The sequence below is a fragment of the Cetorhinus maximus genome, chromosome 3 (assembly GCF_964194155.1).
Source record: "Cetorhinus maximus chromosome 3, sCetMax3.hap1.1, whole genome shotgun sequence".
Classification (NCBI taxonomy): domain Eukaryota; kingdom Metazoa; phylum Chordata; class Chondrichthyes; order Lamniformes; family Cetorhinidae; genus Cetorhinus; species Cetorhinus maximus.
The window spans coordinates 185,723,480-185,744,444 of record NC_135881.1 but is presented as its reverse complement, the minus strand read 5'-3'; positions in this window follow the sequence as shown (position 1 = coordinate 185,744,444).

The window sequence follows — 20,965 nt, the reverse complement described above, 5'->3', positions numbered from 1 at the left end:
TTGGGGTCACCATTGACCAGAAGCTTAGCTGGACCATCCACATAAATACTGTAGCTACAAGAGCAAGTCAGAGGCTAGGTATTCTGCAGCTCAACATTCAAGAAGCTCAACACCATCCAGGACAAAGTAGACCACTTTGTTGGCACCCCATCCACCACCTTAAACATTCACTCTGTCCACTACCAGCATGCCGTACCTGCAGTGTACATCATCTACAGGATGCTCCTGTAACTTGCCAAGGCTCCTTGGAAGATGACAGTACCTTCCAAACCCACAGCCTCTACCACTTGAAAGAATAAGGACAGCAGGCGAATGGAAGCACCACCATTTGCAAGTTCCCTTCAAGTCACACACCATAGTGATTTGGAAATATAATGCACCTCTAGCAATTTATTCTTCATCTTCTGATAGAACAGAGGGATAGAGAGAGAGAGATTGGGGGAGAAATAGAGGGAGAGATTTCAGAAGTTAAAATCACACTGTTGTATCAAGCAGATATAGTTTATTACTTAGATGTACAAGTTTCGCTAAGATCCAGGAAAAGAAAGGAAGAAAGATTTACATTTATACGGCACATTTTAAGACTTCAGGTCCCAAAGTGCTTGAAAGCCAATAAAGTAATTTTCGAGTGTATTTACTGTTGTAACATAGGATTTGAGATTTAAGTCAGCTAGTCCACATAATGCCACCTGTTCAGAAAGCAAATTCACCTTGGAGCAGAGAATGTGGGAGGAACAGCTATACAGGTGGAGGTAATGTCTCAGGGGTCTGACATCATTGTTTCAGAGAGAAGCAAGGCATCCAGTTTAGCTGTGCCAATCCATAAGGATGAGGCTGTATACTGAGAACTATGAGAATACAGAATTTAATCTATTCACTATCTAAGACTATTATTTGATAGCTATTAGAACTGTCTAATCCTAAATTACTCATCAATCTCAGATGCTGATCCTAACTGTCAGTTTATAACAGCAAGGTAGCTATGTTAAATTACTGTGACATAACTCAACTGCCACTGTAACCTCTCCATATTCATCCTGCCCTTTAACACTCTCTATTAAACAATATGCATATTTAAATGTTGCTAATTATGACCCTTAAGTAAATGAACAGTCATTAGTTCATGACTTTGATGCCCACTTTGGTATGCCATGTAAGAGTTAACTCTGTCCCTTGGTAGCTTGTGTACATTCTAAATGAAAGGTAGAGTAGGAATGGTAATATAACCTGAACTGGCTGATATAAGGCAGTTTGATAAGCCAGATGTACTGATTGTTCATTCCTTGATGTCAAGTAGGTGGCAAATGAGCCACCTACTTCAGCTTTTGAACTGAGTGCATACTTGGGAGTTTGGTGAATGGGGAAGTTTAAAGTGTTAATCTTGTTCCTGAAAAATCAAGTCTAGTCTGTAATTAGTAGTAACTGGAAAGTACTGTGTAAGTAGACTGAGGGCAGAATCATCCTAGATCTGCATTAAGTGCGTTTGCATTGTTGCTATCACAGAGACATGGGGCAGAATTTTCCAATCTCCGGCGGGCGGGGAGCTGATCCTTGCCAGCAAAGCAGGCCGCACCGCCATTTTACGTGGGCGTGCCAATTAAGGCCTGCCCAGCATGACGTCCGGCGGGAAGCGCTATGCGCTCCCTGTGCGGGGTGGGGGGGGTTTCCCCAAAAGCGAAAGTGCGCTCTTTCACGCATGCGCACGAAAGAGCACACATCTCCCTGAGGCTAAGTGCTGCCTCAGGGAGATCACTTACACTTTGAAAAAGATTAAAAATAGAAAAAAAATTCCCTAACATGTTCTCCTCATGTGACAATGTCACATGAGATGGGACATGTTCATAATTTACACTATAACTTTATTAAACATTTTAAAACCCGCCACTGGATGAGGTTTCATGTTTTTTCTAGTTCCCGCCATGGCTCCTGGCCTGCCCGCCAACCTTAACGTTGGACGGGCAGGTCCTTTAATTGTTTAAATGATCCTGTCATCGGCCATTGACAGGTCAGCGGGCCCCCGCCTTCCTGAAAATTTAAATGGGGCAGGATGATGTTGGGGGTTCCACCAGACGTCATTCCGTGTCGTTTTTCGTGTTGGCGAGCGGGCCCCGCCCCCTGCTCACCGACAGCAAAATTCTGCCCATGGTTGAGGGAAGGGCAGGACTGGCAGCTCAATATTCCAGGGTATAGAATCTTCAGGCATGACAGGGGGTGGGTGTAAAAGTGGAGGTGGCATTGCACTATTGATCAAGGAGTCAATTACGGCAGTAAGGAGAGATGGTATCTTAGAACGTTCCTCAAATAAGGCCATATTGGTAGAACTTAAAAATAAAAAGGGGCAATCACTCTGTTGGGAGTCTAATATAGGCCTCTAAACAGTCAGAGGAGCAGATATGTGGGCAAATCTCAGAGAAGTGTAAAAGTAATAGGGTAATAATAATAGAGGATTTCAACTTTCCTGATATTAACTGGGGTAGTCTTAGTGTGAAAGGCTTAGAGGGGGTGGAATTCTTAATCCAGGAGAGCTTTTAGAGCCAGCACGTAGCAAGTCCTACAAGAGAAGGGGCGGTACTGGACCTAATGTTAGGAAGTGAAGCCGGGCAAGTGGTAGAAATGTCAGTGGGGGAGCATTTCGGGGATAGTGACCATAATTCTGTAAGATTTAAGATAGTTTTGGAAAAGGACAAAGTTGGACCGGAAATAAAGGACCTGAACTGGGGGAAGGCTGATTTCAATATGATGAGACAGGATCTGGCCAAAGTGGACTGGGAGCAGCTACTTATAGGAAAGTCTACATCAGACCAGTGGGAGTCATTCAAAAAGGAAATGGTGAGAGTTCAGGGCCAACATGTTCCTGTAAAGGTGAAGGGTAGGACCAACAAGTCCAGGGAATGTTGGATGTCAAGCGATATAGAGGATTGGATAAGGAAGAAAAAAAGGAGGCTTATGGCAGGTACCGAGGGATGAAAACAGCCGAAGTCCTAGAGGAGTAGGAAGTGTAAAGGGGTACTTAAAAAAGTAATTAGGAGAGCGAAGAGGAGGCATGGCAAACACTGGCAGGCAAGATAAAGGAAAATCCCAAGGCATTTTATAAATATATTAAGGGCAAGAGGATAACCAGGGAAAGAGTAGGGCCCCTTAGGGACCAAAGTGGCAATCTGTGCATGGAGCCGGAGGACGTAGATGAGGTTTTAAATTATTACTTTTCATCTGTGTTCACTGTGGAAAAAGATGATATAGGTGTAGAAATCAGGAAGGGGACTGTGATATACTTGAACAAAATAGCATTGAAAGGGAGGTATAAGCAGTTATAGTGGGCTTAAAAGTAGATAAATCCCCAGGCCCAGAAGAGATGTATCCCAGGCTGCTTTGTGAGGCAAGGGAGGAGATTTCAGGGGCTCTGACACTAATTTTCAAATCCTCTCTGGCCACAGGAGAGGTGTCAGAGGACTGGAGGGCAGCAAATGTGGTACCATTATTCAAGAATGGTAGTAGGGATAAACCAGGTAACTTCAGACCAGTGAGTCTACATCAGTGGTAGGGAAGCTATTGGAAAAAATTCTGGGGGACAGGATTAATTTCCACTTGGAGAGGCAGGGATTAATCAGGGATGGCTTTGTCAGGGGAGATCATGCCTAACAAATTTGATTGAATTTTTCGAGGAGGTGACTAGCTGTGTAGATGAGGGTAGTGCAGTTGATGTAGTCCACATGGACTTCAGTGAGGCTTTTGACAAGGTTCCCCATAGGAGAATGGTCAAGAAGGTAAGAGCCCTTGGGATCCAGGGCAATTTGGCAAATTGGATCCAAAATTAGCTTCATGGCAGGAGGCAGAGGGTGATGGTCGAAGGTTGTTTCTGCGATTGGAAGCCTGTGACGAATGGTGCATTGCAGGGATCGGTGCTAGGACCCTTGCTATTTGTAGTGTACATTAATGATTTAGACGTGAATATAGGAGGCATGATCAGTAAATTTGCAGATGACACGAAAATTGGTGGTGTCGTAAATGGCGAGGAGGAAAGCCTTAGATTACAGGACGATATGGGCTGGTAAGATGGGCAGAGCAGTGGCAAATGGAATTTAACCCTGAGAAGTGTGAGGTGATGTATTTTGGGAGGACTAACGTGGCAAGGGAATACAAAATGAATGGTAGAACCCTAGGAAATACAGAGGATCAGAGGGACCTTGGTATACATGTTCATAGATCCCTAGAAGGCAGCAGCACAGGTAGATAAGGTAGTTAAGAAGGCATATGGGATACTTGCCTTTATTAGCTGATGCATAGAATATAAGAGCAGGGAGGTTATGTTGGAGCTGTATAAAACGCTAGTTAGGCCACAGCTGGGGTACTGTGTACAGTTCTGGTCAGCACACTATGGGAAGGATATGATTGCACTGGAGAGGGTGCAGAGGAGATTCACAAGGATGTTAAAAACAAAATACTGTGGGTGCTGGAAATCTGAAACAAAAACAGAAAATGCTGAAAAACTCGGCAGGTCCAATAGCGTCTGTGGAGAGAAAAAAAAAGAGTTAATGTTTCGAGTCCTTATGACTTCTTCAGAGCTAAAGAGAAGTAAAAATGTAATGAAATTTATACTGTTTAAGGGGTTGGGGTGGAGCAGGAGAAGCTGGATAGAAGGCCAGTGATAGGTGGAGGCAAAGGAGAGATTGCCAGAGATGTCACGGACAAAAGGACAAAGGGGTGTTAATGGTAGTGGTACTGGTTAAAGGAAGTGCTGATGGTGGCATTGAGGTCAGAAAGCAGAATGTGATAATAGCAAGACAAGGGTAAGCACTCTGTAAAGAACAACATGAACAAGTGACAGATGGCCCTTTTGGGGGGGTGGGGGTAGGGGAGGGTGGTGGGAAAAAGATTGAAAATAGGATAAAAGGTGGGGATAAAACAATGAATAAAAATGAAAATAAATAAAAATAAGTGGATAAAAAATAAAAATGAAAAAATACAAATTACAGGACAGGTGTTGCACCTTCCCATGCAATCGCAGAAGGTGCAACACCTGTCCCTTTACCTCCTTCCTCTTCACCACCCAAGGGCCCAAACACTTCTTTCAGGTGAAGCAGTGCTTCACTTGCACCCCCTTCAATTTGGTCTACTGCATTCGCTGCTCCCAACGCAGTCTCCTCTACATTGGAGAGACAAAACGCAGACTGGGTGACCACTTTGCGGAACACCTCCAGTCTGTCCGCAAGCATGACCCAGACCTCCCTGTCGTTTGCCATTTCAACACCCCATCCTGCTCTTATGCTCACATGTCCGTCCTTGGCCTGATACAATGTTCCAGTGAAGCCCAACGCAAACTGAAGGAACAGCACCTCATCTTCCGATTAGGCACTTTACAGACTTCTGGACTTAACATTGAGTTCAACAACTTCAGACCATGAACTCTCTCCTCCATCCTCACCCCCTTTTTATCCCCTTTTTTCAATATTCATTTTCATTTTTTCATTTTTGTTTTTTATCCACTTATTTTTATTTTTATTTATTTTCATTTCTATTCATTGTTTTACCTCCACTTTTTATCCTATTTTCAATCTTTTTCCCACCACCGTCCCCTCCCTGAGGGAGACAGGACACATCGATGTCCCTCCAGGTTCTCCTTCCCCTCAAAGAATCAGACCGAGGCCCTCGGGCACCCGAAGGGAGGAGGAGTAACAGCTGGACACCTCTGAGTCATGCACTCAGGAATCTCAGGGGCTGTCTGCTCCCTCCAAGTTTCCTTTGCCTGTGACACCCCCAACCTCATCCTCTGTCACTGCAGAGGGAGCAGCTGGCCTACAGCAGGACAGCCAATGTTGGGCCATGGCTCTGCAGAGGACAGACGCTGAAGTCATTAGAGGCAACAGGGCCAAGCATTGCACAGGCTGTCTCCACCACTGCTGCGAATGTTAGGGCAGCACTGAGAAGTGGTCGGCCTAGAAAAGTTCTGATCACAAGTGGTTGCCCAGGTGAATACATTTTGTCACTTTATGATCTGAAAATACATTCACTTTCACTGAATAACGTGTAATGTTGTCTTTCAGCTTAACTGACACGCGCCGCAAGTCTTCCCACTGCATTCCCCTGCATTAGCAGTTCAGCTGCACGCATCCAGACCCTGAGTGATTCAGGAGGGAGGAAGTTTGTGTGTCACAGGGCCTTTCGGAGCCTCATGCGAGCACTGTCCCAGGCATGCAGAGCCTTCATCCATCACACTCATCTTACTGTCCCGAGCATTTTCAATGCTGGGGTTCTCTTTCAGTTGTCCATCTGAGTTGACCTGCCTCTCCACCTGCCCACTGATTGCACTCCCATGCAGCGCCTGTGCCCGTCCAATAGGAGGGTCTGCTCACTTTCGATTTGAAAACCATGGTCATGGTCAAGTATCTTATCAGCTCCCCTGTCCTTTCTCCTCCCAGTCACCCATGTCCTTTCCCCATCACTGTTGACCCCCAGGCATCATGTTCCACAACCCCACCATCACTTACCACCCCGATCCCTTGACATTCCAGGATGTTCAGGTGAACGTGCACCTTCCCTACATTCCTTGAGAATCCCTCCCCAACCACACTGACCTCACCAACCTCCTCCTTCCCATCCTCAATCTGTGTCTGACTCACCAACCACCCTCACCTTCACCCTCCATTGTACTGTTACTGATGCACCCTCTAGAGTCCCCTCTACCCTCTCTCACACTCACTATTCCCCCCCTACCACGCCCACCCTCAGTTTGCTCCCCAGGAGGCAGTCATTGACTCCACAGACCCCTCCCTTTCACCCGGACATCCCATCCCTTACTCCCTCCTCAACCCTTAGTCCCTTCTCCCACCAGACACCTTCCCCCCTTTGAAATCCCTCCCCCCGTCAGACTCCTTCCCCTCTCCAAACTCCCTCCCTTACACCTTCCTCCCCTCATACACCTTCCTCCCCACTTGCAGCATTCTCCCCAAAAACACCCTCCTGCCCCCGTACTCCCTCCTCCCCCCTCAACCGCACCGTCCCAACATCCTTCGTGCCACCCCCTCCCAATGTCACCACCCCTGGTAGACCTTCTTCTCCCACTCACAGCCAAGCCGTCCTCCCCCTCCATCCCCTTTCGTTGATCATCCGTGGCAAAGACAGTGACATTCTGAAGCAGACCCGAAATGTCAACGGAGACCTCCCCCTTGGTATGCTGCTTCACGGTGGACTCCATGTGCATGAGGATCCACCCAGCATGCGATGCATGTGAAACAAAAACAGAAACAGAAATACCTGGAAAAACTCAGCAGGTCTGGCAGCATCGGCGGAGGAGAACCCAGTTGACGTTTCGAGTCCTCATGACCCTTCAACAGAACTCCTCCAGGATCGGTAGCTGTAGGGCTGCAGCATCTTCTTCTCCTCGGATGTCTGCGATCTGAACGAGGCCCTAAGGGTAAGTCCCAACTTCTGCATGTCTAGACGTGTTCTGGGCCTGTGTGTTTTCCTACCGGCGTAACGGTAAATTGGGCATGGGTGGGGTGATTTCAGTCGGGCCTTACTTTGCATCGCATTACTGGGATGGGATTCGCGTTACACCATGGTGGACACCATTGGATGATCCTGCAGTGATTTCATGCTAGCGTGAAACCGATTTCTGCGCCTCATGCTGAATTGTCCACCCCCCGCCCACCGTGACGCCTGACGCCAATGGGACCGGATGATTCCGCCCTTCGTTTCTTTCTTTCTTCCAGCTTTGTGCAGGGTAAACGCACTCTGCTGAGAGAGCTGAGTAGTTAATTAGCTAACTGGCTGAATCTGGTTTCTCTAGCTCCAGTTCAGTTTACTATAAATTCAGGGTTCTTCAATGCAACTAAGGCAAACGACTATAGCATTGGAATTGAGCGCACACTTGGGAGTTTGGTGAGTGGGGGAGTCAGGTGAGGAGGAGAAGCTTTTCTTTGGCTTTTTTGTACCTTTTTCACCCTGTAGGAATTAATTCTTACTCTATTACAGGGAAAGGAGCTAGCAGTTTGGTGAGTATCTGGTAAGTAGTTAAAGTCTATTCCTGTCCTAAAGTTTAGTATACGTACTGGTGGTAAAGTTAGTAAAATATATTAAAAAGCAAAATACATAAGTGAATAATATGATTAAGTAATTAATTAAAACACATTAAGGATGGTAGGACAGGTGATGTGTCAAGGCTGCAGGATGTGGGTGCTCCTGGATGCCAGTGTGATCCTGGGCAAACACATCTGCAGTAAGTCTCTGCGGCTCAAGGAGCTTTGGCTCGGAGTCATTGAGTTGGATGCTGAGCTGCAGACTCTGCGACACATCAGGGAGGGGGAAAACCTGGATGCTTTGTACCAGGGGGCAGTCACAACACTTAGGATAGGGTCTTCTGATTTGGTCAGTGATCAGGGACAGGAGGGTGTGACTGCGAATGAGGCAGGTAAGGGGACCCAGAGGCAGGAGTGCAAGAGTGTGAGCCTTTGCAATTGTCCATTAGGTTTGAGGTTCTCTAAGCTTGTTTGGATGAGAGCAGGGGCTGCAGGGAGGATGAGCAAACTGACTATAGCACTTGTGGTACAGGTAGCCATTCAAGTGGGGGGAACAAAAAGTAATGTAGTGCCAATAGGGGACAGTACAGTGAGGGGATTGACACTGTTCTCTGCAGCAAAGAGCAAGGGTCCAAATGGCTGTGTTGCCTGTCCAGTGCCAGGGTTCAGGATATCTACTCAGGGCTGGAGAGGAACTTGCAGTGGGAGGGGAAGGATCCAGTTGTCGTGATCCATGTGGGTGCCAACAACATAGGTAGAACTAGGAAAGAAGTTCTGCATAGATCTAGGCAGAACCTCGAAAGTAATAATCTCTGGATTATTACCTGAGCCATGTGCAAGTTGGCATAGGGTACATAAAATTAGAAAGATGAATACGCCGCTCAAAGATTGGTGTGGGAGAAGCGGATTCCGGTTCATGGGGCACTGGCACCAGTACTGGGGAAAGTGGGTTTGTACCTTTGGGACAGTCTACACCTGAACCATGCTGGGACCGGGGTTCTAGTGAGCTGCATAACTAGGGAAGTAGAGAGGGTTTTAAACTAAATGGTGGGGCAAGGGATCAAATTTTGGAAGATGTGGTAAATCAAAGAGTAGAGAAAAGGCAAGAAAGAAAGGTATTAATGTGGGAAATGATAAACAGACCATGACAGGAAGGGGCAGAGAGTACAGGGATTACAAACCTAACAGTAAATCAGCAGATAAGGTTAGAAGTTACAAAAGTAATAGAAGGACAAAACTAAAAGCTCTGTATCTGAATGTACATAGCATTCAAAACAAAACAGATGATAGCGCAAATAGAAATAAATATGTATAATCTGATAGCCATTACAGAGATATGGCTGCTGGATGGTGGTGTAGTGGCAATGTCATTCAACTAGAAACCCAGAGGCTCAAGTTCACCCTCTGGGTGTATGGGTTCAAATCCCACCATGGCAGCTGGTGGAATTTAAATTCAATTAATAAGACCTGGAATTGTAAGCTAGTCCATGGTAACCACGAAACTATCATTGATTGTTGTAAAAACCCATCAGGTTCACTAACGTCCTTAAGGGAAGGAAATCTGTCATCCCTATCCGGTCTGGCCTACATGTGACTCCAGACCCACAGCAATGTGGTTGACTCTTAACTGCCCTCTGAAATGGCCTAGCAAGACACTTAGCTCAAGGGCAATTGGGGATGGGCAACAAATGCTGGCTTTGTCAGCGACACTCACATCCCAAGAAAGAATGAAAAAAAAGGAAGATGCAGATTGGGACCTGAATATTGAAGACAACATGACATTTGGGAAGGACAGGAAATGAGGGAAAGGTGGAGGGGTAGCTCTGTTAATTAATGATGGCATTAGCATAATAGAGATGGATGACCTAAGCTTAGGAAACCAGGATGTAGAAATGTTTTGGGTAGAGATGAGAAATGATAAAGGCAAGAAGTCCCTTCTGGGAGTGTTGTACAGGCCCCCTAACAGCAACCATATGGTAGGACAGGTATAAAGGAAGAAATAATGGGAGCTTATCAGAAAGGTACGGCGATAAACATAGAGGAATTTAATCTGCATATAGACTGGGAAAACCAGATAGCCTTGATGAGGAATTCATAGCATGTTTTCAGGATAGTTTCTTAGAACAGCATGTTCTGGCATCAACCAGAGAGCAGGATATACTAGATCTGGTATTGTGTAACAAGATAGGGTTAATTAATTACCTCATAGTGAAGGCACCCCTAGGTAGCAGAGATCATAATATGATTGAATTTTACATTCAGTTTGAAGGAGAGAAGAGTGGGTCTAAGACTAGTATCTTAAATTTAAATAAGGGCAATTATGAGGGCATGAAAGCACAACTAGCTAAAGTGAACCGGCAAATTAGGTTAAGGGATAGGTTAATAGAGATGCAGCGGTGGACATTTAAGGGGATAGTTCAGAAGACACAGAATAGATACATTTGAATGAGAAAGAAAAATTCCAAAGGTGTGACCTAACGTCCGTGGTTAACTAAAAAAGTTGCAGACAGTGTCACACTTAAAGAAAAAGCGTAAAATTGCGCAAAGATGGGTGGCAGGTCAGAAGATTGGATAGAGTATAAAGAATAGCAAAGAATGGCCAAAAGATTGATGAGGAAGGAAAAATTAGAGTACGAGACAAAACTAGCTAGAAATATAAAGACAGGATAGTAAGAGTTCCTTAGATATTGAAAAAAGAATGATTCTATAGAAAATGAGTCTGGGGAATCAATAATGGAAAATAAGGAGATGGCAGATGAATTGACCTGGTATTTTGCATCGGTCTTCACTATTGAGGATACAAGTAACATCTCAGAAATAGCTGTAAATCAGGGAATGGAAGGGAGGGAGGAACTGGGGAAAATTACAATCACCAGGGCTGTGGTATTGAGCAAATTGTTGCAGCTGTGGGTTGAGAAGGCCCCGAGTCCTGATGGATTTCATCCTAGGGTCTTAAAAGAAGGGACTAGTGAGATAGTTGATGTGTTAGTTTTAATTTTCCAAAATTCCCTAGATTTAGGGAAGATTTCATCAGATTGGAAAATAGCAAATGTAACTCCTTTATTTGAAAAGGGAAGAAGACAGAAAGCAGGAAACTACAGGCCAGTTATCTTAACATCTGTCATAGCGAAAATATTAGAAGCTATTATTAAAGATGTTATAGCAGGGCACATAGAAAAATTCAGGGTAATCAGGCAGAGACAACATGGTTTTGTGAAAGGAAAACCCTGTTTAACCAATTTTTTGAAGAATCTTTGAAGAAGTAACATGTGCTGTGGATAGGGGAACCAGTATTTAGATTTCCAGAAGGCACTTAATAAGGTGCCACATCAAGTTATTGCGAAAAGTAAAAGCTCATGGTGTACAGGGTAACATATTGGCATGGATAGAAGATTGACTAGCTAACAGGAAACAGAGAGTAGGCATAAATGGGTACTTTTCTGTTTGGCAGGGTGTAACAAGTGGTGTGCCACAGGATCAGTGATGGGGCATCAACTTTTTACAATTTATATGAATGACATGGATGAAGGGATCAAAGGTGTAGTTGCTAAATTTGCTGATGATACAAAGATAGGTAGGATAATAAGATCTGAAGAGGACACAAAGAGGCTACAAAAAGATATAGATAGGTTAAGTGAGTGGTCAAAGGCCTGCAAAATGGAGTATAATGTGGGAAAATTCAAAAATTGTCCATTTTAGCAGGAAAAATAAAAAAAGAAACATATTATCTAAATGGTGTGAGATTGCAGAGGCATCTAGTGCATGAATCACAAAAGGCTAGTATGCAGAAACAGCAAGTAATTAGGAAAGCTAATAGAATGTTATCCTTTATTGGAAGGGGAATTGAATACAAAAGTAGGGAGGTTATGCTTCAGTTACAGGGCATTGGTGAGACCGCACTTGAACTATTGTGTACAACTTTGGTCTCCTTATTTAAGGAAGGATCTAAATGCGTTGGAAGCAGTTTAGATTGGGCCGGTTGTCTTATGAGGAAAGGTTGGACAGGCTAGGCTTGTAGCCACTGAAGTTTAGAAGAGTAAGAGGCAACTTGATTGAAATATATAAGATCCTGAGGGGTCTTGACAGGGTCAATGTGGAGAGGATGTTTCCTTTTGTGGGAGAATCTAGGGGCCCCTGTTTAAAAATAAGGGGTTGCCCATTTAGGACAGAGATGAGGGGAAACTTTTTCTCTCAGAAGGTTGTGAGTCTTTGGAACTCTCTTCCTCAAAAGAAGGTGGAAGTAGAGTCTTTGAATATTTTTAAGGCAGAGGTAGATAGATTTTTGATAAGCAAGGGGTGAAAGGCCATCTGGGGTAGATGGGAATGTGGATTTGAGGCTACAATCAGATCAGCCATGATGTTATTGAATGGTGGAGCAGACTTGAAGGGCCAAGTGGCCTACTCCTGCTCCTAACTTTTATGTTTGTAAATAGGAGCTAAGGTAAAGAGTTAATGAATTATTTGGTGCCTTTAATAAACATTCTTGACAGGAAACTCAACACAGTGTTCTGACATTCACCTTCCTGCCACCCCCAAACTATCAGAAGAACTCAAACAAGAACTTCTTGTTTTGTACCTTACTCTCAATGTCTTATTCATTTCCAAGGTTTAGCCTAAATTTAGCCTACAGTTATGAGTTTAATAGCATTTGTCAAATGCACTTGGAATACCTTTAGGAATCCAGGTTCATTACAAGATCAACAATTCCTAACATAATAAAAAGTCCCAAGGTGCTTCACATGGGCATTATAAAGCAACACAATGCTACTTCATGGGGCTTTTCACTCTCTTGAGCTGTTTACAGTGGCTACATGATTCTATATGTTGTTCCCTTGTATCTTTAAATATAAGTCAAGGCTCAACAGTAGCACTCTTGCATCTTAGTCAGAAGATTATGGGTTCAAGCTACACTGGAGATTTAAGTACATAATCCAGACTGAATCAAGAGTACTGGGGTGTGCTATCTTTCTAACTAAGGAGATGTTAAACTGAAGCTCCATCTGCCCTCTAATGTAGACATAAAAGTTCCAATGACACTGTTCAAGGAAGAGGGGGGAATTCTCCCTAGTGTCCTGGCCAATATTTATCCCTCAGTCAATGTCACTTAGAAACAATTTATCTAGTCATTATTACATGTCATTATTACATTGTTCTTTATGGAGCCTTGCTATATTCAGATGCTATATTTTCATACATTGCAGCAGTGACTACACTTGAAAAAGTATCATTGACTGTAAGGCATTATACAAATCAAGTCTTTTCTTTCCTTTTTTAAAAATGCAATATGCTTCAATACACAGTGCAATAGAAGAGATGAATCATTTAAGGATGGATTCGATCATGCCAATGTTGTGGGGCTTCTAGTACCATTCCAGATTTTATCTGTATGATAACAAAAACAGAATTACCTGGAAAAACTCAGCAGGTCTGGCAGCATCGGCGGAGAAGAAAAGAGTTGACGTTTCGAGTCCTCATGACCCTTCAACAGAACTGAGTAATGTTAGGAGAGGGGTGAAATATAAGCTGGTTTAAGGTTGTGGGGGTGGGGGGGGGGAGAGAGAAGTTGGGGAGGTGGTGGTTGTAGGGACAAGCAAGCAGTGATAGGAGCAGATAATCTAAAGATGTCACAGACAAAGGAACAAAAAGGTGTTGAAGGTGGTGATATTATCTAAACGAATGTGCTAATTTTTTTGTTTTTATTATCAGTATGATGCCAGTTCATGGGTATTTCCGCATGACTGTTTTAGAAGAAAGATTCACTTTCCTGATTTTGAATGTCCTGAGGCATGCAGATGACCTGTTGCCAGTGCTACTCTGGAGATTTGTAAGAACAGAATGAACTGATCGATCTACTGATTGCCATTCGTCCTCTCCCTCTGAGTGGAGAGTTATTTAACCTTTGCTTTATCCGGCCCTCAGCTAGCTTAAAAGAATACAGAAACTAATTGTAATCAGTGATACTGAAGCACTGAATTGGCACATCAATACACTAAGGCACCTGGAAAGAATTTTGTTAAAAACATAATTTTGACACAGCCTAAAAAACTGATCCGATATGTGGATGATTCGGGACAAAGCATTTTAGTTGTCCTTGTGTTTCAGTATTTTCAGCAATCAAATATACTTTGCATTAATATGCTTATCAGGCATATAAATGCATCAATGCATTTGACTACCAATTATTCTATACAGGAGATTGAGGCACCCTCAAACCCAATCCAACTTTACACCTGATTCCTGCACATGAACACTCCAGGTCAGCAAATTTAATGTTTTTGCTGCTGCAGTATACAGTATGCGGGATCCATGAGAGAACAATTCTAACTCAAGCGATTGCACAGGATGCACTGCTGCAACTTGCCAAGGTTTCTTCAACAGCACCTCCAAAACAACAACCTCCAGCACCTAGAAGGACAATGGCAGTAGGTGCATGGGCACACCATCACTTCAAAATTCCCTTCTGAGTCACATACTATGCAAATTTGGATAATCATTGGTCCCTCATTGGCACTGGGGCACAATGCTGGCAGTCATGTTGAACACATAAAACACTGGTTTGGCCTGAACTGGAATATGTGTTCAGTTCTGGCAATACACTTTAGGAAGGATGTGAAAGCTATAAAAAGATGCAGAAAAGATTTATGAGAATAGTTTCAGGGACTAGGGACTTTAGCTATGTGGATAAATGGGAAAAGCTGTGGAACTTGTCTTTGGAGAAGAGGATGTTGAGAAGAGATTTAATAGAGATGTTTAAAATCATGAGAGGTCTAGATGGAGTAGATAAATAGAGAGAAAATGTTTTCAATGGCAGAATGGTCAAGAACTAGAGGACCCAGATTTAAGGTGATTGGTAAAAGACCCAAAGACGACATGAGAAAACAGCGAGTGGTCACGATCTGGAATCGCTGAATGAAAGAATGGTGGAGGCAGAATAATTATGACTTTCAAAGGTGATTGGATAAGCTCCTAAAGGAAAAAAATTGCTGGGCTAAGTGGAAAGGGTAGGGGAGCCCGACTAATGAATGGCTCATGAAGAGGGCCGGCATAAGCTTGATTGGCCAAAAGGCCTCCTTCTGTGCTGTACCATTTTATGAACTATGAACTTATGATTCTATGAAGTCCCTACCTTCACCACATGGACTGCAGTTTTACAAGAAGGCCACTGCTACCTTTTCAAACATCTTCAGCTGCTTCATCAATGATCTTTCTTCCATCATAAGGTCAGAAGTGGGGATGTCCACTGATGATTGTACAATATTCAGCACCATTTGTGACTCCTCAGATACTGAAGCAGTCCATGTCCAAATGCAGCAAGATGTGGACAATATCCAGGCTTGGACTGACAAGTGGCAAGTACAATTTGTGCCACACCAGTGTTTTATAAGGGTTCAGCATGACTTCCAGTATTGTGCCCCAGCCCCAATGAAGGACAACTAGGGGTGGCTAATAAATGCTGCCCTTGCCAGAGGTAGTTATTTTTTTTTTTAAATGGCACTTTGAAATTCTGTTTCATCTGCTCAGTTTTTATTATTTTCTTTTAAGTTTCTTGGCCTAGTCAATTTCCCATTGAGATACAATGAAAGGATTGGCACAATGAACAAAATGACATGAGGTATTTATATATAAAAAACAATTTTTTTTCTGCATTGCCAGAATCCATGTGCCAGGCAAATGAGTACAGAATTGTTGGAGCTGCAACTATCCGGGCAAGTGGAGAGCACTCTATCACACTTCTGACTTGTGTCTTGTAAGAGAGGCTTTGGGTGGTTAGGAGATAAGCCACTTGCCGCAGAATTCTCTTCCCCGATCTGCTCAAGTAGCCATGGCATTGATATGGAAAGTCCAATTCAGTTCTGTTCAATGGCAACCCCAGGAATGTTTACAGAAATGAAACTGTTCCCTGATGTTTGCATGGTATCTGACTTCATTCATAACCCCTCAGAAAATAACGCAGTCCATATACACATGCAACAAAATCTAGACAACATTCAGTATTGGGTTGGTAAGTGGCTGCTAATAGCCCTTTACTTTTTTTTATTCATTCATGGGATGTGGGAATCATTGGCTGGGCCAGCATTTATTGCCCATCCTTAATAGCCCTTGAGAAGGTGGCGGTGAGCTGCCTTCTTGAACTGCTGCAGTCCATGTGGCGTAGGTACACTCACAGTGCTGCTAGGGAGGGAGTTCCAGGATTTTGACCCAGCGACAGTGATGGAACGGTGAAGTATTTCCAAGTCAGGAAGGTGAGTGGCTTGGAGGGGAACTTGCAGGTTGTGGTGTTCCCATGCATCTGCTGTCCTTGTCCTTCTAGATGGTAGAGGTCATGGGTTTGGAAGGTGCTGTCTAAGGAGCCTTGGTGAGTTCCTGCAGTGCATTATGTAGATAGTACACACTGCTCTCACTGTGCGTCAGTGGTGGAGGGAGTGAATGTTCGTGGATGGGGTGCCAATCAAGTGAGCTGCTTTGTCCTGAATGGTGTTGAGCTTCTTGAGTGTTGTTGGAGCTGCACTCATCCAGGCAAGTGGAGAGCATTCCATCACACTCCTGACTTGTGCCTTGTAGATGTTGCACAGGCTTTGAGGGGTCAGGAGGTGAGTTACTCACCGTAGGATTCCTAGCTTCTGATATGCTCTTGTAGCCATAGTGTTTATATGGCTAGTCCAGTTCAATTTCTGGTCAATTGTAACACCCAGGATGTTGATAGTGGGAGATTCAACAATGTTAAGGCCATTGAATGTCGAGGGGTTGGATTCTCTCTTGTTGGAGATGGTAATTATTTGGCACCTGTGTGGTGCAAATGTTACTTGCCACTTGTCAGCCCAAGCCTGGATATTGTCCACGTCTTGCTGCATTTGGACATGGACTGCTTCAGTATCTGAGGAGTCACGAATGGCGCTGAACATTGTGTAATCATTAGCGAACATCCCCACTTCTGACCTTATGATGGAAGAAAGGTCATTGATGAAGCAGCTGAAGATGGTTGGTCCTAGGACCCTGAGGAACTCCTGCAGTGCTGTCCTGGAGCTGAGATGATTGACCTCCAACAACCACAACCATCTTTCTTTGTGCTCAGTATGATTCTGGACAGCAGAGAGTTTTCCCCCTGATTCCCATTGACTCCTGTTTTGCTGGGGCTCCTAGATACCATACTTGGTAAAATGCAGCCTTGATGTCAAGGGCAATCACTCTCACCTCACCTCTGGAATTCAGCTCTTTTGTCCATGTTTTAACCAAAGCTGTAATGAGGTCAAGAACTGCGTGATGTTAGCGGAATCCAAACTGAACGTCAGTGAGTAGGTTATTGCTAAGTAAGTGCCACTTTTTGATAGAACTGTTGCTGAGCCCTTCCATCACTTTACTGATGATCAAAAGTAGACCAATGGGGTGATAATTGGCCAGGTTGGATTTGTCCTGCTTTTTGTGTACAGGATATACCTGGGCAATTTTCCATATTGCCGGGTGGATGTTGTAGCTGTACTAGAAAGGCTTGGCTAGGGGCACGGCCCGTTCTGGGGCACAAATCTTCAGTACTATTGCCGGAATATAGTCGGGGCCCAGAGCCTTTACAGTATCCAGTGCCATCAGCCATTTCTTGATATCACATGGAGTGAATCAAATTAGTTGAAGACTGGCGTCTGTTATGTTGGGGATCTCCGGAGGAGGCTGAAATGGATCATCCACTCAGCACTTCTGGCTGAAGATTGTTGCAAATGCTTCAGCCTTATCTTTTGCACTGATGTGCTGGGCTCCCCCATCATTGAGGATGGGGATATTTGTGCAGCCTCCTCTTCCAGTGAGTTGTTTAATTGTCCACCACCATTCACGACTGGATGTGGCAGGACTGCAGAGCTTACATTTGATCCGTTGGTTGTGGGACTTGTCACTTGCTGCTTGCGCTCTTTGGCACGCAAGTAGTCCTGTGTCGTAGCTTCACCAGGTTGACACCACATTTTAGGAATGCCTGATGCTGCTCCTCGCATGCCCTTCTGCACTCTTCATTGAACTGGGGCTCATCCCCTGGCTTGATGGTAATGGTAGAGTGGGGGATATGCCGGACCATGAGGTTACAGATTGTGGTTGAGTACAATTCTGCTGCTGCTGATGGCCCACAGCGCCTCATGGATGCCCAGTTTTCAGCTGCTAGATCTGTTCAAAATCTATCCCATTTAGCATGGTGGTAGTGCCACGCAACACGATAGAGGGTATCCTCAATGTGAAGACATGATTTAATCGTCACAAGAACTGTGCAGTGGTCACTCCTACTAATACTGTCATGGACAGATGCATTTGTGACAGGCAGATTGGTGAAGATGAGGTCAAGTATGTTTTTCCCTCTTTTTGTTCCTTCACCACCTGCGCATACCCAGTCTAGCAGCTATGTCCTTTAGGACTGAGCCAACTTGGTCTGTGGTGGTGCTACAGAGCCACTCTTGGTGATGGACATTGAAGACCCTGCCTAGAGTACATTCTGACATTCTGCGCCCTTGTGCTTCCTCCCTTCCTCCAACTGGTGTTCCACATAGAGGAGTGCTGATTCATCAGCTGAGCGGGGCGGAGAGGGTGGGGGGGGTGGGTGGGGTGCTGCAGATGGGGGGCGGGTGCTCTATGTGGTAATCAGCAGGAGATTTCCTCGCCCATGTTTGACCTGATGTCATGACATTTCATGCGGGTCCAGAGTTGATGTTGAGGACTCCAAGTGCAAGTCCCTCCTGACTGTATGCCACTGTACTGCCACCTTTGCTGGTTCTGTCCTGCCAGTGGGACTGGACATACCCAGGGATGGTGATGGTGATGTCTGGGACATTATCGAGTAAGGTATGATTCCTTGAATATGATTATGTCATGCTGTTGCTTGACTAGTCAGTGGGACAGCTCTCCCAATTTAGGCACAAACCTCCAGATGTTAATAAGTTTGCTATTGTGGTTTCCATTGCCTAAGTCGATGTTGAGTGGTCTGTAGGGTTTCATTCAACTTGTTGGCCATTTCAGAGGGCATTTAAGAATCAACCACATTGCTGTGCACCTAGAGTCACATGTAGGCCACACCAGCAGATTTCCCACCCTAAAGGGTATTAATGAATCAGATGATTCCAGACAATCAACAATAGTCATCATTAGAATTTTAATTCCAAATTTTTATTGAATTCAAACTCCACCATCTGCCATGGTGGGATTCAAACCCAGATGCCCAGAGCATTACCCTGGGTCTCTGGATTACTAGTCCAGTGACAATACCACTATGTCAACTCAGACTATGTTTCTCTCCTTTCAAAGTTACTACAATTCTCGTCCCTTGCAAAGCTCACACTGAATCCCATTACTGCTCCACATACACCCAAATGTTAACCTTCTCTGCCTCTATGGTCCTCAGTAACACAATTGCCATTTGACTCTGCCATCTCTCCCATCATTCATCACTGGATCCATTCAGTCTGATTTCTGTCCCACCCACAACACCAAGAGATTCCTGGACATTTTTTTATTGTGGACTATTGTCGTTTGCCTCTACCTTACACCAGTAGTCAAGAGAAACAACTGACTCCTCAGTCTAGGCTGCTTTTGAAGTCAGGTCACACAGCTAAATTGACCTGCTAACGAACTATGCTACTGAGTCCCTCTGTTTTTATTCAAATTTCATAAAGTTTTATTGTTAACTGAATAGAATAATAAATCAAGTGCACCAGGTATTTCTCTCACTGCCAGTGAGATTTACCAATATTTTGACAGGTTAAATCTGCTGAAGTAGAATTAAGATGAGACAGTGAACCACTCTCCTTTAAGATGTTCCTTAAAACCCACCTCTTTGACTAAACCTTTGCCTATCTGTCTCAATATCCCCTGATGTGAGCTCCTGTGACCTTGGGATATTTTATTATTTTAAAGAGGCCATATAAATGCAAATTGCTGTTGTTGAATGTGATGGAAGCTAATGAACTGAGGAAAAGATTTGGTCAAAGTACTTTGAAATTGTTTATTGCCAGTTTTTCAGTACCTTGTATTGATTAATGGTGACATTTTCCACACACATCATAAAATCTTGACTTTCTGCAATTTTGCGCGTGTAATTTTCATGTGTAATTTTCAGCATGTATAATTTTAATATTGACAACTTAAGAGGATTTCCACAAAGGTTTAAAGGAAGCTGAAACTAAAAATCAGTCTGTAGACATCTCCACTGGCAATTTCACTCCCATTGTATAATGTACAGTAATCTGTAAACTCCACTACAAACCATGTTACTATTGAAGTTCAGATAATGACTTGAATGTTGTCACCACAAGCAACAGACTTTGAGCTGACTGTGCACTTTGAACTCTTCTTCAGACATTCTGTTCTGTGCATTGGTGAGGCATTCTGACCTGCCACAGTAAGATTTTTTTTTTAAAAAATCCTACATTTTCATTAATATAATGAATCCACGGAGGAACTGATACAGTGAATACTAATTGCTTTTCTACTTCAGCACTGTGTTTCATCGCAGCCTGGAATGATGAGACTACTCTCCCTGCAAAATAGAGCTCAATGGAGTCTGCTTCATTTCAAGCAGCTCTCAAAGGGCACGGATCCAACTTGCATTTACATAGCACCTTTCATGATCGCAGGCTACCCCAAACTGCTTCACAGCCAATGAAATACTTTTGAAATGCAATGTGATAATGACCGGATAAAATGTTTTTCTTTCGTAATGTTGTTTGAGGGATAAATATTGGCCAGGACAAAATTCTCTAAATAGTGCCAGGCAATCTTTAATATCCACCTGATTTAACATCCCATCCAAAAGACGGCACACTCCCTCAGTGGTGTCAGCCTGGAATTTATGCTCGAGTATCTGGAATGGAATTTGCTCCCACAACCTTCTGACTCAGTGTTACCAAGGCTTGAGAGCGAGAGCCAGCTGTCCCGCATCAATACCTGACCTAGCAAGATCGATCCTTACACCGGGTTGCAAA